Source organism: Pocillopora damicornis, chromosome 11, assembly GCF_964200805.1.
Source record: "Pocillopora damicornis chromosome 11, jaPocDami1.2, whole genome shotgun sequence".
NCBI classification, from domain to species: Eukaryota; Metazoa; Cnidaria; class Anthozoa; order Scleractinia; family Pocilloporidae; genus Pocillopora; species Pocillopora damicornis.
In genome coordinates, this window is record NC_142680.1 from 20542721 (window position 1) to 20556941 (window position 14221).

At 38.7% G+C, this 14221-nt stretch overlaps 1 pseudogene; it reads left to right on the top strand.

The window, feature by feature from the left end:
- The first annotated feature begins 5130 nt into the window (after nt 1-5130).
- On the top strand, nt 5131-9747 carry LOC149038117 (uncharacterized protein KIAA1958-like; annotated as a pseudogene).
- The last annotated feature ends 4474 nt before the right edge of the window (nt 9748-14221 follow it).

Genomic DNA, 14221 nt, shown 5'->3' on the forward strand with positions numbered 1-14221 from the left:
ACTCTCACTTTCATACGATCTGATTAGTTATACTTTATTTTTATTGTTTTTACAATTTTTTTGTTATTTTACGTTTTTCCAGTCTATCGAGTTCATGTTCCATTCAAAGCCGTTTTCTTCTTGATTAGTGTTCTTTGTTTGAAAGAAATTTGATCATATGAATTAACGTTTAAGCGTTTGACAAAAATGAAATACCGTATGCATAAATCAAATGATTGAACAGCTCGTTAAAATGAAATGTATAGCAGCGAGAGAGGAGAATTAACAATCAGATCTTGGGAGTTAAGGGGTTTAAGTCTTTTGGAGCGATAGAATTATCACTAGTTCTTCGGATTAGACAGAGATACTCTACTAGATTAAATCGTTTTGTAAAGAATCCTTTGACGGTGGCATATATGCGTTGGTAACGAAAATCTGAAAAGGAGAGGCGAACATTAATTAATATGACATGAGCCCCAAAAAATGTTTAGCGAAGACGTACATCAATCAACAAAAAAGTCTTCCCTTGCGTTACTTTCTAGTTCCCAGAAAAGAGTATGCGTAGCCACCATGCTAAAGTTTTAAACTGCTTTCCCCTATGAAGGAGACTGTCAGCGTTGCTCAGTTCAATGAACAATAGCTTTGTAAAATGAGTTTAAAACATTTGCGCTCGTTTTCTACTCACTTTGAATTAGAAATGTGAATTCAAACTTTCTGTGTCCTTAGAGATAGACTGTTAACGCAGTCTCGTCTGGCTACCACGATGGCAAAACACCTTAACGATCTCGTGTTTACTAATTTGTTCACCTTCCCTGGAAATGGTTTCTTGTTGCTGTTCACCTTCCTCGAGTGTAACATCGACGACACCACTGTCTTTTACCGCACCTACAAGAGTGGGCATCTCCACTTGTCCTGTTTGCAGTTGATTATCAAGGACATTCGTCTCAACCATACCAGTTACTTCCGCCTGCAGGCCACTGAGGGGGAGGAGCAGGGCCAGGAAGCAGGAGAGGGACCACTGTGGAGTTTTTTGCCATTCCTTGAAGTATCCTTACAAATGTCGGACATAGTGAACTAAAAATTAAGATATATGGGAACGATTTTGAATTTAGAAAACTATTGCTTTACTTTTCAAAAAAATATTTTCAACCTGGCAACAATAGAAGAATATCTTCCATAAAGTAATGACATAAGCACAAACAGATGACTTTTGCCACCTCAAGTCATAGTGACTCAGAAGAGCTACGATCTCATCTTACTTTATTATTTTACTATTATTTCTTAATCCCGACCTACAAACCAAGAACACTACACAATGACCTGGCCAGGTTTCGAACCCAGACCTCTTGACCCGGAGTCCAGCGCACTAACCATTACGCCATCGCATCTCCCTCATAGGGGTAAAATCACGTGATTCTGCCTCTTCATCATGCGCACCGACGAAGTCACGTGAGAAAGCACTAACCTTAGGTAAAAACGTCATAGTGTCCGATTTTTGAAAATTTCGTTTCTTGGAGCAGAAATGTTATCGAATTGAAGCTCACTGTAACGGTGCTCTTTTCATGGTTCTTGTTTGGGTTTCAATCCCAACTTTATAGCTTTGAAGCAATTTGCAAGTTAGCTATGAAAGTAATTCATAGTTTCATTGGCTTTATTTACTTCGCTCCTTGATTGGTTCATAGAATTCGTGCTACCCCCTCAACCAATCAGACGGAAGGCTTAAACCAACAGTGTCATGGTTTGAATATGAAAGTGATCCTAGCAATAATGTACACTACTTAAGCAGTAGTGAAAATAAGGCCTGAAAAAAATTCACGCCTGTACGGGAATTGAACTCATGACCTCTGCGATACCGGTGTCATGGTTATTAACGTTTTTCCCGCGCTTTTGGTAGCTTGTTTGTTTTTTAATCTGGGTTCTGATTGGCTGTTGCTACTAATCTGGTTTTGGCGCATGACGCGTAATCAAAAGGTACTCCGCTTAGTAGTCCTAGTAGAATGTCGTCGGCTATTTTACACTTTTACAGTAAATGGTTTTAGCCTGGGGGTAACATACGACAGTGTAATCTGATCGTCCGAGTACTTGTAGTCTTGAGAAGGACTCCTTTCGGTGGTGGTGACTGACGTTTCGACAAACTGAGTGGAAGTCGTCATCAGAGTCAACTGAATGGTTGTTGCATTGTCAGTCGAATGTTCTAAGTCCGGTTCGTATAAGCTGATTGATCAGTTTTGCCGTGATGTTATTGGCTGTAAGACTCAAGTAGCGTAAGTCGGTCGTGATTGATCTGATTTCATCCGTTAGTAAAGTTCGGTCGTTCTGTTCGTTTCATTTTTAGTGTTGACGTCGTCAATGAGTCGTTTGCATGGTGCCAGTAGTGGTTAACACCTGTTGAGGGGAGTCTGGTCTGCGCACGCAAACCAGCTTTTCAGAGTTGGTCTTTGAAAGTAGTTAATACTGCAGGTTAGGCATTTTGCAGAGTCCCAGTCTATAATGTGCTTCGTATAAACTGCTCTGTCTGTTCTTCGGTTCGTCTTTGTCTTTCATGTTTGTTGTTAACTGACGTAGTGTGGTGATGAGTTTGTGGGTGACGTGGATATTGAAGGGTTTTAGGATGCCCAAGATGTTCTCATACATGCCCTTTATGTACGGTATGGTCGCTGTAGTCGTAGGAGTTGCGTTGTGGTTTGTTTCGGTAGTTGCAATAGGTGGGTGAATGTTTCGTCGGATGAAGTCGGCGTTGTAGTTGTTCTTTGACAGGGAGCGGTTTATTAGATCAATTGCTCCGACTGCCAAGCTTTCTACACCGGAGAGACTGGCAGAAACCTGGCAACAAGACTGTGTGAACACATGAGGACGAAGAGGAAACGTGATGTCAACAATCACTTTGCTGAACATCATCAACTTACGACACTCACCCGATCAGACTGCACTGTCACATTTTACACTTGCCGATGAAATGCATTGCGATTGAACACATTTGATTATTCATAAGGATATGCTTCAACTGCTACCACGCGAATAAACCCAGGATTGTTTTCAGTTAAGCAAATAATGAGCACTAAGGAAAACTTGTCGTTTATATAACTGTATAGTATAGTTTATATAGTATAATAATAGTTTAATATTTGAGGTTGTTTTGTGTAACTGCTTTTTATTCATACGCCGAAAGGGACCGTCAGATGAATATCCAGCACTGGAAAAGGTTCATGTGCGTTTTCAGATTCGCACGTATACGTTAACTTAATTATAGGATGTTTACGTGTATGCTATTGATTTGGAAAAAAACTAAGGTCAATTCAGGTCAAGAGCATGCAAAAGACCAGGGTGATATAACAGAAACAAGCAACTGATCTTTTCATTTTTTGTGAGAACGTGAGGTCTACTCGTGAAAAAAATAAAAAAAAGTTGTTATATTTCCTGTCAGTTACTAGGTATATTTGCCCTTCGTCTACAATAAGACAGCAAGTATTCAAATGAGCCAAAAAAGTTGAATTGTTACTCTAGCAGTAAAGAATATTCCAGCTACTATAACTTCCCTGACAATACCTTGGTGTGCCTCATTATATCCAATGCAACGTTTTGTCCAAACAAACCAGCTGGGAGTTGATCAGATGTCTTTTCGCCTACGAAAGCTTAGAAACTACGGAATTTTTTTGAAATAAGCTGAAGAATGTAAACTGCTAATTAAAGCTACAGGCAGAATATGTTCTTATCAATAAGCTAACTTATTACCGGAAATACTTTGCCGACGGCGTCGTTTCACCGTGTATTTAAAACGAACTTAACGCAAGTTTATGAAACTAAAAAATAGCAGTAGGAGCGACTCGCTATTCAGAATTGGAAAATCAGCAGCAATTTCCTGTCTCGTTTGTATTTTTCTGCTTGTAAGGAAAACGAGGAAAACGTCACTCCAAGGTGACATCACTCCAAGGTAACGCCAAGGTTATTTAGTAGATTCTCAAGGTGAACAGAAAATAGCGAAAAAAAAAATGAGTAGTATAAAACTGCTGAGTCATTAACGACAAGATCTTCCCTTCACATCACCAAGATGGTCAAATTATAGAAACTAATATATGCGTGAAAAGGTCCACCAAGAGTGTGTTACCCTAAAATTCACCGAGAAAAATTAGAAGCATTTATCTAAAGATCTTAATTGATTTCTTCAGAGGGTTTGTGTTTCGAGCGTAAAACATAAAAGTTCCTTTCCCGTAGAGATACAGTGGTTGACTAAGGCTTAGTTAGAAGGGTGCCATCGAATTCTCGTCTAAAAACCTGAGAACACTTTTCAAGAAGAACTCTAAAAATTTGTAATTCATATCTGACTGTCGCAGTTTTCCAAATTTTTTTAATGTAAAAGCTATTAAAATTCTTCAATTTAATAATTTTTTTAAGAATTTCTGAATTATCAAAATATTTCTCGAATGGCATTGATGTTAAATGCTGCTTGTTAGAAAAGTCGTCAGGAACGTAAAAGGCTGTTGTCACCGGATGTCGCTGACAACTACTGACGTTAAGATTTCAACCTAAAAACGTTTTTTAAGGTAAAGTGTTTTCCAGTTTAACCTTTTGAGATTTTTCATCTACGAAAGGGAACCCTGGCCAGTTCAGCTTCCGAGGGATATACGGCTTAAATTTATAATACTGCTCCTCGACGAGAAACAGTTAAAATATAGAGTTGGTTGCGTCGCGTGACGTCTCTGAACGTGATGCCATACATGACCTAATACTGTAACATATGGTAAACATTTGAGTCTGAATTTGACTAGTTCCTTTCACAGCTCTTTAACAGTCCTTTTATTAGATTTGCGTGAATTAGAGACTTCAACAGAAAATAGTAAGACAGTGTTACTCATAATTTTCAGTCTTTAACGGTTGTCATGATGGTTTCTTTTTTTTTTTGGTTGCACATGCCACGCATCGCATTCGTTTCGGAAAACGTCCGTCCTCTTTCAGGGAGCTGTAGTCGCCTGTGAATATAATTGATGTATTGGTAAACGGCGAGGAGATTGGCTCTTTTAATGTCAGACTTTGCCAATGAAGAAACTATATTAGGAAACCACAATGCTTTCCACTTCAAACTAAAAATAACTGAATTGTAATCGATATATCTAGCCAACGTCCTGATTTCCTCTCTCTGTCCATAATTTTCTCATGAGACGGGCAATAAGCATATACCAACCTCAGGTAAGTTAGACTGACATTGTACAGACTCCTATAGCAGTAGTCCGTGGGGGTTTCAAGACTCTCTTTATGGTGCAAAAATAATTACCTCTCAATTCTCTTTCTAAGCGTGTTGCTGAATAAGTAAAAAAGAATTGATTTGTAAGTTATGATAGTTTAGGTTTAATGTTTTATGTTGTCGTTTCTAATTACCGTTCAGATTCTCACCTTTTTTGGCAGCTCTGGAGCTTGCCCCTGGCCTGCTTTCTTTCCTAAGTTTCTTTTGAGCTCTTTTTCCCTTTTACATTTTTAGACATCAATGAGTGGCGTGAAAATTTAGTTTGAGAATTGTTCTCCATGGTTTTCTTCCTTTCGTAAATTTTCTGTCGGGTTGAGCAAGAAATCGCTAATCGCTAAGTTCTCAGCAGATAATTCCATAGAATCAAATCAAAATAATTTGCTCACACAAGACATGAACTAACGCTAATGCGTAGAATAAAATCCCTGCAAAATTTTCTCGTCACAGACATACGCTCATTGCATTATTCGTCAGCATCATGATCACTGCAGAAGCCCGGAGCCCAAGTTTGTGACGTCATTTATCATTATGTCACATCAAGGAAGAATACAAATTTAATCTAACAGAGAGAGGTTATATCTCGTCATGTACTGGAGTATGTCACTTAAGGATCACTTCAAAATTACACACAACAATATAACTGTCACAAATCACTTCGTTAAGAACGAAGGATTACTTTTACTTGTCTAGAAGGGTTCAAATCATCATTTGACTATTCGAAGAAAAGATGTTATGAAAAATCCCTTTGTCTTGAACAGGTATCAAGTTCCATTTTAGCGCAAATGTTCCACAGCGCAATATTTTCTAGTAGATGGGACGCTCTTAATTTCGGACTCCACAACTTATAGAATGAATAAATTCGCCTTAATTCGTGCGTTGAGAGATGTCGAAATAACTAAAGAAGTATAATTCTTCCGCACCAATATAATGGTTCACGCGTTTTCACCGGATGCCCCATAAAGACATATCGAGCCAGCTTTAGTCTACGTTTTACATTTGCACGAAATTGTAATGGATAAATTATGAAAGTACCGCAAAAATATTAGAAAATTAGTGGTTTGAAGGTCGCGAAATGAATTCTTCCAATTACACAAGTATGGCGTATAACTGCTCATTGTCTATACTTATAGAACTAGCTTTAATTGTGCTTGAAAATTAGCGGTTTCCCATCAATATCTGATGGTTAGTCCAACGACATCTGCAATTTAATAAGAGTAAGAACATTTCAAAATACCTCATCATAGAGGCCCAATCGCCAAGGGAGACTATTCGGCGACAGTTTTAGGCTCGAGACATATCAGGGTAACAACTCAGAATCTTAACTGGTCACTCATGCACGAATCACTCAGTCTAGTATCAAGGCTTTTGGTGGAGACAGGGCTTATCTGTTCTTTCTCGACCAAATGGCAGTTTTTTCGAGCTGAAATTCGGAATTTTTCCCTTTTCAGTTAGTGTGTGCAACAAGTCAAGATGTTGGTCGACATAAAGACATACGTTTTGCACAGATAACGTCAGAGTTTTTAAACATCACCCATCATGACAGCGTATGAAAGCTTTCTTAAGGGAAAACAGCTGGATTCATTAATCTATTCAGCTAGTGTCTACACATCTTCATTTTAGGTTTAAAAGTCAAACTGTAAATGCCATGGGTTGTTTTGCGTCGCAAATAACAGAATCAAAATAGAAGTCTCAGTTGCTGCGGCAACACCGACTTCGAGAATCAGAGACATTCCGCTGTTACGCGAACAAAAATGTATTTTAAGAGAATTTTGGGAGCTTATTGAGCCCATTAAGAGCGTCATTGGGAAGAAAGTGTTTAAACGGTAAGTGTTTTAAATACTTGCCATCTCTGGTTTGTTGCGTTTCATTTCCTTAAAAAAAAAAATGAATGAAGAGTCTCGAGTTAACACTGACTTTTTTATAAAAAATATCATACCACTATTAGGATTGGAATCGTTTAAAATGGAGAAATAGGGGAAACAGTATGCTGATCCTAACTGGATGTCATGTTACATGTGAAAGTAGCTTACTAACACATGTCAAATCCAGTGGTATAACTCCTTGGTATACAGGAAGGTCTTCGGCGAGATTATTCTTGATTTCTTGATGACTTCCATGTTTTTTTATTCTTCGTTCCTCATTCGTTACCAATAGATTTTATACTAGATAGATAAAAACAGTTTCTTTTCTACTTGAAAACAGTTTGTTTTCTAGCTTTTCATGTGAAAAAAACCCGCGTGTTTTTATGAGCCACAATTCGGCTGAAGTTCACTGAACATTTCACCTCAAGATTCTGTATTAAAGACTTAAAAACTTCAGGCGAAAGTGTGAAATTCGACCTGCCGAACTATTTTAGTGTATAAACTATCGCAGATTGTGAACTTTGATGGTTTGACACTTTTGACAGCTTTCGTCTTGTACAGCCAATCAGATTGTTTGAACCATTCTAACAGGGATTCTGATTCGCTTATTGTAGCGTGCTTTATGGAAGAAAAGAGCATGCTGACAACACTGTTGTTCGCTTTAGAAATAAAGTTTGTTTTGAAAATTGAAAGTAATGCTTGGGAGTTTGCTCGGCAAATTTAACGGATTCTTTATTATAAAACAAATAGAGAAGCCTTGACCGTGCTCTGTTCTGTTATAAAGCTCGCAGGAAGCAGCTAGAGCACAAAAGAAGTGTAGAGGGAAACACTCGACTACGTCTCGTGTTTCTCCCTACACTTCTTTCGTGCTCTAACCGCTTCCTGCGTGCTTTATAACAGAACAGAGCACAGTCAAGATTTCTCTATTTGTTAAATGAAACTAACTGATTAGTAAGAAGGAAACTTACTGTAAATACTGAAAAGTGTTGCAGCAATATAAATTGTATGTTTCATCAAAACTTTAAGACCCGAGGTCTAACCCAAACCACGGATTTACTGAAGCAGTGAACCTCGGGTGTTTTCTACAAGAGGGTTGATTTAGTAAAATAAATGTTCTAGTTTTTTTCTCAGGTCATGAGCGGGCGGTATTCTACAAATCTTGCAATCTGATTGGTTCCGAGAGCGGGCAGTATTCTCCCCATCCGGTCCGCTCACAGCGGGCGGTATCCGATTCTTTGCGTGATGAGATTACATCAATTGCGTCGTTGTGACTTTTTATTTACCAAATTGATACTTATCGTATAAACTTTTCACTTTTTACGGCAAATATTAATTTCGTCTTGGACTCAGACCACAGTGAGAGCGAGTTTTATTACCCTGATGAGGTAGAAAAGTTCAGTGACAAAGAAAATATCGGTTCGCAACGGAAAGAAAACTAACAGAAGGCTCAGGTTACGATGGCGAGTGTGCAAAAAAAACACGGTGAAAAAAACAGAATACGACCTACAAGTTTGGAAAAGATTCTTTCTTAAGGTGGGCGAGGCCAGAAAAATTGAAGAAATACCGGCAGACGAGCTCAACATCTTGATATGTCAGTTCCTGATAGTGATAAGAAAGAAAGATGGCGGATCGTATGAGCCGGTAACGCTACAATCATTTCAAAGAAGCCTGCAACGATATCTAAACGACAAGAACTCCAAACTGAACATTCTCAAAGACTGAGAATTCCTTAAGTCCAGGGAAGTTCTTCTCTCTAAAAAGAAACAGCTGGTTTTTGAAGAAGCGAAAGGAAATCGCCCTCACGCTGCAAAAGAACTATCCAACGCCGAAGAAGATTTGTTGTTTCGCACCGGTAGATTCGGCGCTGAAAACCCTGAAGCCCTCCAACGCACAGTTTGGTGGTTATTGGCACTGCACTTTGGATTCCGTGCCCGAGACGAAAGCAGGAAACTAAAATGGGGCGACATTGTTCTTCAAACAGACAGCGGAACAGGCAAGGAATTTCTGATTTGGAAATCAGAAAGAGGATCCAAGACCCGCCGCGGCAATGGTGATACACGAGCATCTAATCCAACCGCGCAGGCAATAAACAACGAACGTTGTCCAGTTTTCTATTACAAGGAATTCAAGCGACACCGTCCAGAAGAAATGAATAGCGCTGACAGCCCGTTTTACTAGGCTATAAATTATCGGCGACGACCTGGCAGCAACATCTGGTACATGAGGGCACCACTCGGCAAGAACGAGATTTGTAAGCTGATGAAAACAGCTGCGCAATCAGCAGGCTTGCAGGGAAATTTTACCAATCACACTGTTCGAGAAACTTGTATATCTCGCCTGATGGATGCAGAGGTTTCCTTAAATTACGTCGCTCAATTAAGCGGGCACAGAAATTTGAAGAGCCTCGATTCTTACAAAGCATCGTCCGCCGACCATCAGCGGAAATGTCCTTAATTTTAAGCCGCTCCGGCCAAGAAAGTATTCAGACATCGACAGTAAGCGTCTACGAGAACACCACTTTGCCGGCGAATCTTCCCAAAGATGTCAGTAAATTAGAAGTTTTCTCAGGCGCTTGCTTGCATCGGGAAAATTAAAGGCTACACCTTCACGTTCGACATTGCTCGTGAAAAAGGAAAAAGCCCAAAGTCCACGAAGTCCAAGAAAAGAAGAATCATCATTAGCGATGATTCCGATTTTAATTAGTTAACTGAACTTAATCCACTGTCTTCGGAAAATACTTTCCTTCGGATCCTTTGACTTTTTTCATTGAAGATTTCATCATTGCAGAGTCATTAAGCTTAAATTTGTTTGCCACGCTGACAATCAGAACTGTTGTTTGTTAAAAAATGCGCATGTGATTTGTCCCTACGCGCTCTTAAATTGACAGGTGTCAGTTCGTGACAAATACTTTTCAAAAATGTTTCGAAGTTTTCCTGGAAGCGTTTAAAAACACCTTTTAATATCATTACGCAAATAAACATGTTTTGATGAAACCTTTCTCTTTCATTTGCATTGCCCTTGTTTTCTCTACGATCTACTCGCTCATAAATTGTTCCGTTTACGGAGAATCTTGCCGTAATTACAGCCCTTTATCATTCAGGTTCTTTTCGCAACCATTTGTTAGGTTTTAGAAAAAAATAAAAATGTTATTCACCAGCCAAGGTCGGTCCGTATTTGGAAAAACTGTGCCCTCCGTCTTGTGTCTATAGAGGTATCCAAGACCAGGCACAGTTTTTCCCAATACGGACCTCCCGTCTGGTGAATAACATATATTTCCTCTATAAGCTTTCGGCTCTCTTTTGATATACTGTTCACAAAAATATATGCTCGGATAAAAGGTTCATCTAAATTGAAGATGGCTCAGAACGCAGTTTTGTCAAAGAACGACTAAACTTTGTTTAAACAACTGGCCCTAAGTGTCAAAAGATAAAAGCCTAGTGAAATATCAACTTTCGAAATGTTGTAGTCTCCTGTAGTCTTTCCTGAGGCTAGTAAAACTTTCATACACTTTATTCTTGAAGAAATCTCTTCAATATTAACCAGCATTTTTTTTTTGTTTGATGGCAAAATATTTCGTAAAAGTGGAGAAGACTTATATTTATAACATTTGTTTGAAGATATAGTCGAAATGGTGCCGATGGACTTCCTGACTTGTATGAAACTTATTTGAATCAATGAAAACCCGGAAGTGATTAAAGGCTAAGTCTTTTCGTGCAAATGAAGAGATCATACAGAACACAGGCGATGAGAAAGAATTGTTATTATTTTGAGGGTTTTTATCATCGCCAAACACCAGATTATCATAACCATTTTACGAAGAAAGGTGCAGAAATTACAAAGGAGAACTATACAGGCATCTCCTGATGGCGATCGATCTGAGAAACATGTCACCAAGGTAGAACTAAATATTGACTCGAGATCTCTTTTTAATTAAAAATCCTGACACCCTGATGGGAAATATAAAATCAAGGATATCTAACAAAATAACAATTTGCAGTGCATGACATTGTTGACGAAGGATTGTCCATTGCGCCATAAAATATTAACATTCGTGGATGTTTTGTTCTCACCTCGTTTTGATAAATCATAGCTGAGGTAAAAGAAGGCTTTAAGAAAAATGGTTCACCATTTTTTTTGGACAAAAAACGCTACTGAAAAAGTTTTCATATGATTATTGTGAAAACAGCAAAGTTTAAGTGATCAACGCAGTTTAAGTGATTTCAAGGCTGGGCAGGTGCTCTCAAGACGCAACATTTCATGTTCCAATCACACGTAACCTGAAGGAAAAAAACGTAACGACTGTAGAATGATGCCGGAAACAAATCTGACCGAAGATCGAACACAGACGAAAGCATTTATAGATTTTCGGTGCTCTCCTTCTGTGGTTGGTGGATTACAACCACAGTCAATCTATTTCTCAGCTGCAGTTTACATTCTCCTCTCCATCACAACATTTCTTGGGAATTATCTTATCCTTGTTGCCCTTCACAAGGAATCTGCCCTCCATGCGCCGTCCAAACTCTTGTATCGTTGTCTGGCAACGACTGACCTGTTGGTTGGTATTTTTAGCCAGCCTATCATGGCTACTTATTGGATGCTCGTGGTTCAAGAAAACTGGAGTCTTTGTCGGTACGCAAGCGACGCCGCCTTCATACTAGGCTATACATTATGTGGAGTGTCTTTGTCAACGATGACAGCCATAAGCGTGGACAGACTTCTCGCCCTGTTGTTGGGGCTGAGATACGAACAAATTGTAACTTTGAAACGCACATATCTCATTGTAGCTACCTTTTGGGTTACCTCAAGTTTTTTTGGGCTGTGGTATATTTCAAATTACCGTATAACCTTATGGCTTGGCCATGTAAGCACACTAAGCACATTACTTCTTCTGCTAATCTCAATCATCTCGAACACAAAGATTTTTCGTACTCTCAGTCGTCATCAGGCTGAAGTACAACATCATGTTCAACAACAGCCGAGCCAACCAAATGCATTGAACATGGTGAAGTACAGAAAAGCACTATACAGTGCACTGTGGGTGCAGATTGCATTAGTTGTTTGTTATTTACCATTTGTTATAATGGAAATTTTTATCAGCCCTAGTAGCATATATCCATCGCACTTAGTTGTTTACTGGGAAATAGCAGTAGGCTTAGTTCAATTTAACTCTACATTAAATCCATTTATTTACTGCTGGAAGATTAGAGAAGTAAGACAAGCAGTGAAGCAGACAATCAGACAAGCACTTTGATGTCCGTGGAGCTAGATCATCCTTGGGATACTAAACGCTCGTCGGATCTTTCTTCGGAAAGGAATATATAAGAATCTGGAAAAACATCCCGCCTCACTTATTATCGAAGATAATTTGCAGGAAAATTTTCACGCAAAAGGCAATATTTCTATTATGGTCCTGTGACATAAAATTTTGTATTTATAAAAGGAACTTTGAGAGTATATCGACGGAATAACATATGAAAGAATTTCCCGATACAAAGAAATTGATTAAGAGTTGTATTTAGTGCAACTGTGGGAAGAAATTGGTTTCTCTTGTGACAGAAGAAGAATCGAGTACTGGGATTGTAAATGAGAGCACGTTACTGAAAAAACTTTTTATGTAAATGCTATTAAGAATGTGAGGTTAACGTGATCATGGCGCCTGGCAGGTGCTGTAAACACAAAAAGATCTCTCGTTACATACAATTACAAATAACCGGTAGGAAAAACGAAACAGTTGTGTATTTAAGTAACGAGATGTTTGAGAATAGTTTTTTTTGCATAGATATTTTCTCTCGCTTTCAAGAAGCAAAAATGTCCCAGATTAAATCTCAGTTAAAATCTTCTTTTCAGAAAACGGCTATTATCTTTCAGTTCCTCTTTCGATGTTCGATCGCTTACTTGAAATTGATTTGCGGAAGCCGAAAAAAGGGAGAAAGTATGAGTAGGGAAGAAATATTTGATTCTTAATTATTTCATTCAGTTTTTTGAGGCATGTGGGTTGTTTCCTATATCATAAATCATTCATTGAACAAGCTTGTTCGGCTAAGATGCCTGGATAATAGTTTTTTTTTTGTTTTTTTTTGCGTCTCTGTGGGCACCGACTTCGGTTCGGTCTATAAAATCGCTAAAAAAAGAACTCGGCCAATATCCGGCAATCTTGACCTCCCGCCTGGTCATTAAGTATATTGATACCACCGGTGAAGATCTTTGCACAAGCAGGTTTGGCAAAAAGCTTAATTAGATGATTTAATTTCCTGTTCAAGTTTCTCCATGAATAAACGCTAGTGAGGAAGTCTTTATTAAAAACATTTCAAATGCCCGGTCAAACACACACAACATCTTGCAACATTATTGCGCACGATGTGTTTCACGCGTTTGGCCATCCTGTAGCAAAATGTTGCAACATGCATCTTGGATGGTATTGGATCAAGTTTAAAAATGGTCAAAGTTTTGTTGCAACATTTTTGGATGTTGCAAGATGTTGCGCGCGTTTGGCAAGCTCCTTCACAACATCACACAACACGATCCAGCAATGTTGAAAGATGTTGCGTAGAAATGTTGCTTGCGTGTGGCCGGGCATTAAGAAAGAAGGGGTTTAAGTGGTCATGACCGTCCAGGTGCTGTTGATACGAAATATCTCCCGTTGTAATCACAGGTAACTTGAGGGAAAAGGAAACGACCGTATATTGAACCACATGGCTACAACAAATTATATAGGGGGTGTAACGCAGGCGAACTCTAGGTTTGAAACATGGCTTTATCCACCTCTTTGGTAGATGAGTTGCATCAACCAGCTATTCCCTTCTTTGCGGTGTACATTTTCCTCTCCATCACAGCATCTCCTGGCATATCTCTTGACCATATTATAAAAAGTTGTAAACTTGAATTTGTTTTGTCTTTAGAAAAATATCCACATTGCCTATGAATGTTTGAAAATGTCATCGATAATGATATAATAAAACAAACACTGTGTTAGTGGGTGTATGGATTTAAAAAATCCATACACCATACAGGAAATTGTTTATTTAAAAATAAACAATTTCCTTTTCTTAATGAATTCTTTTTTTTAAAGCCCCTAATTTCCGAGATTAAACGTAAGACTCCATCTTCTCGGCTCAGCTAAGGATGAAATTCTACCTGAGAA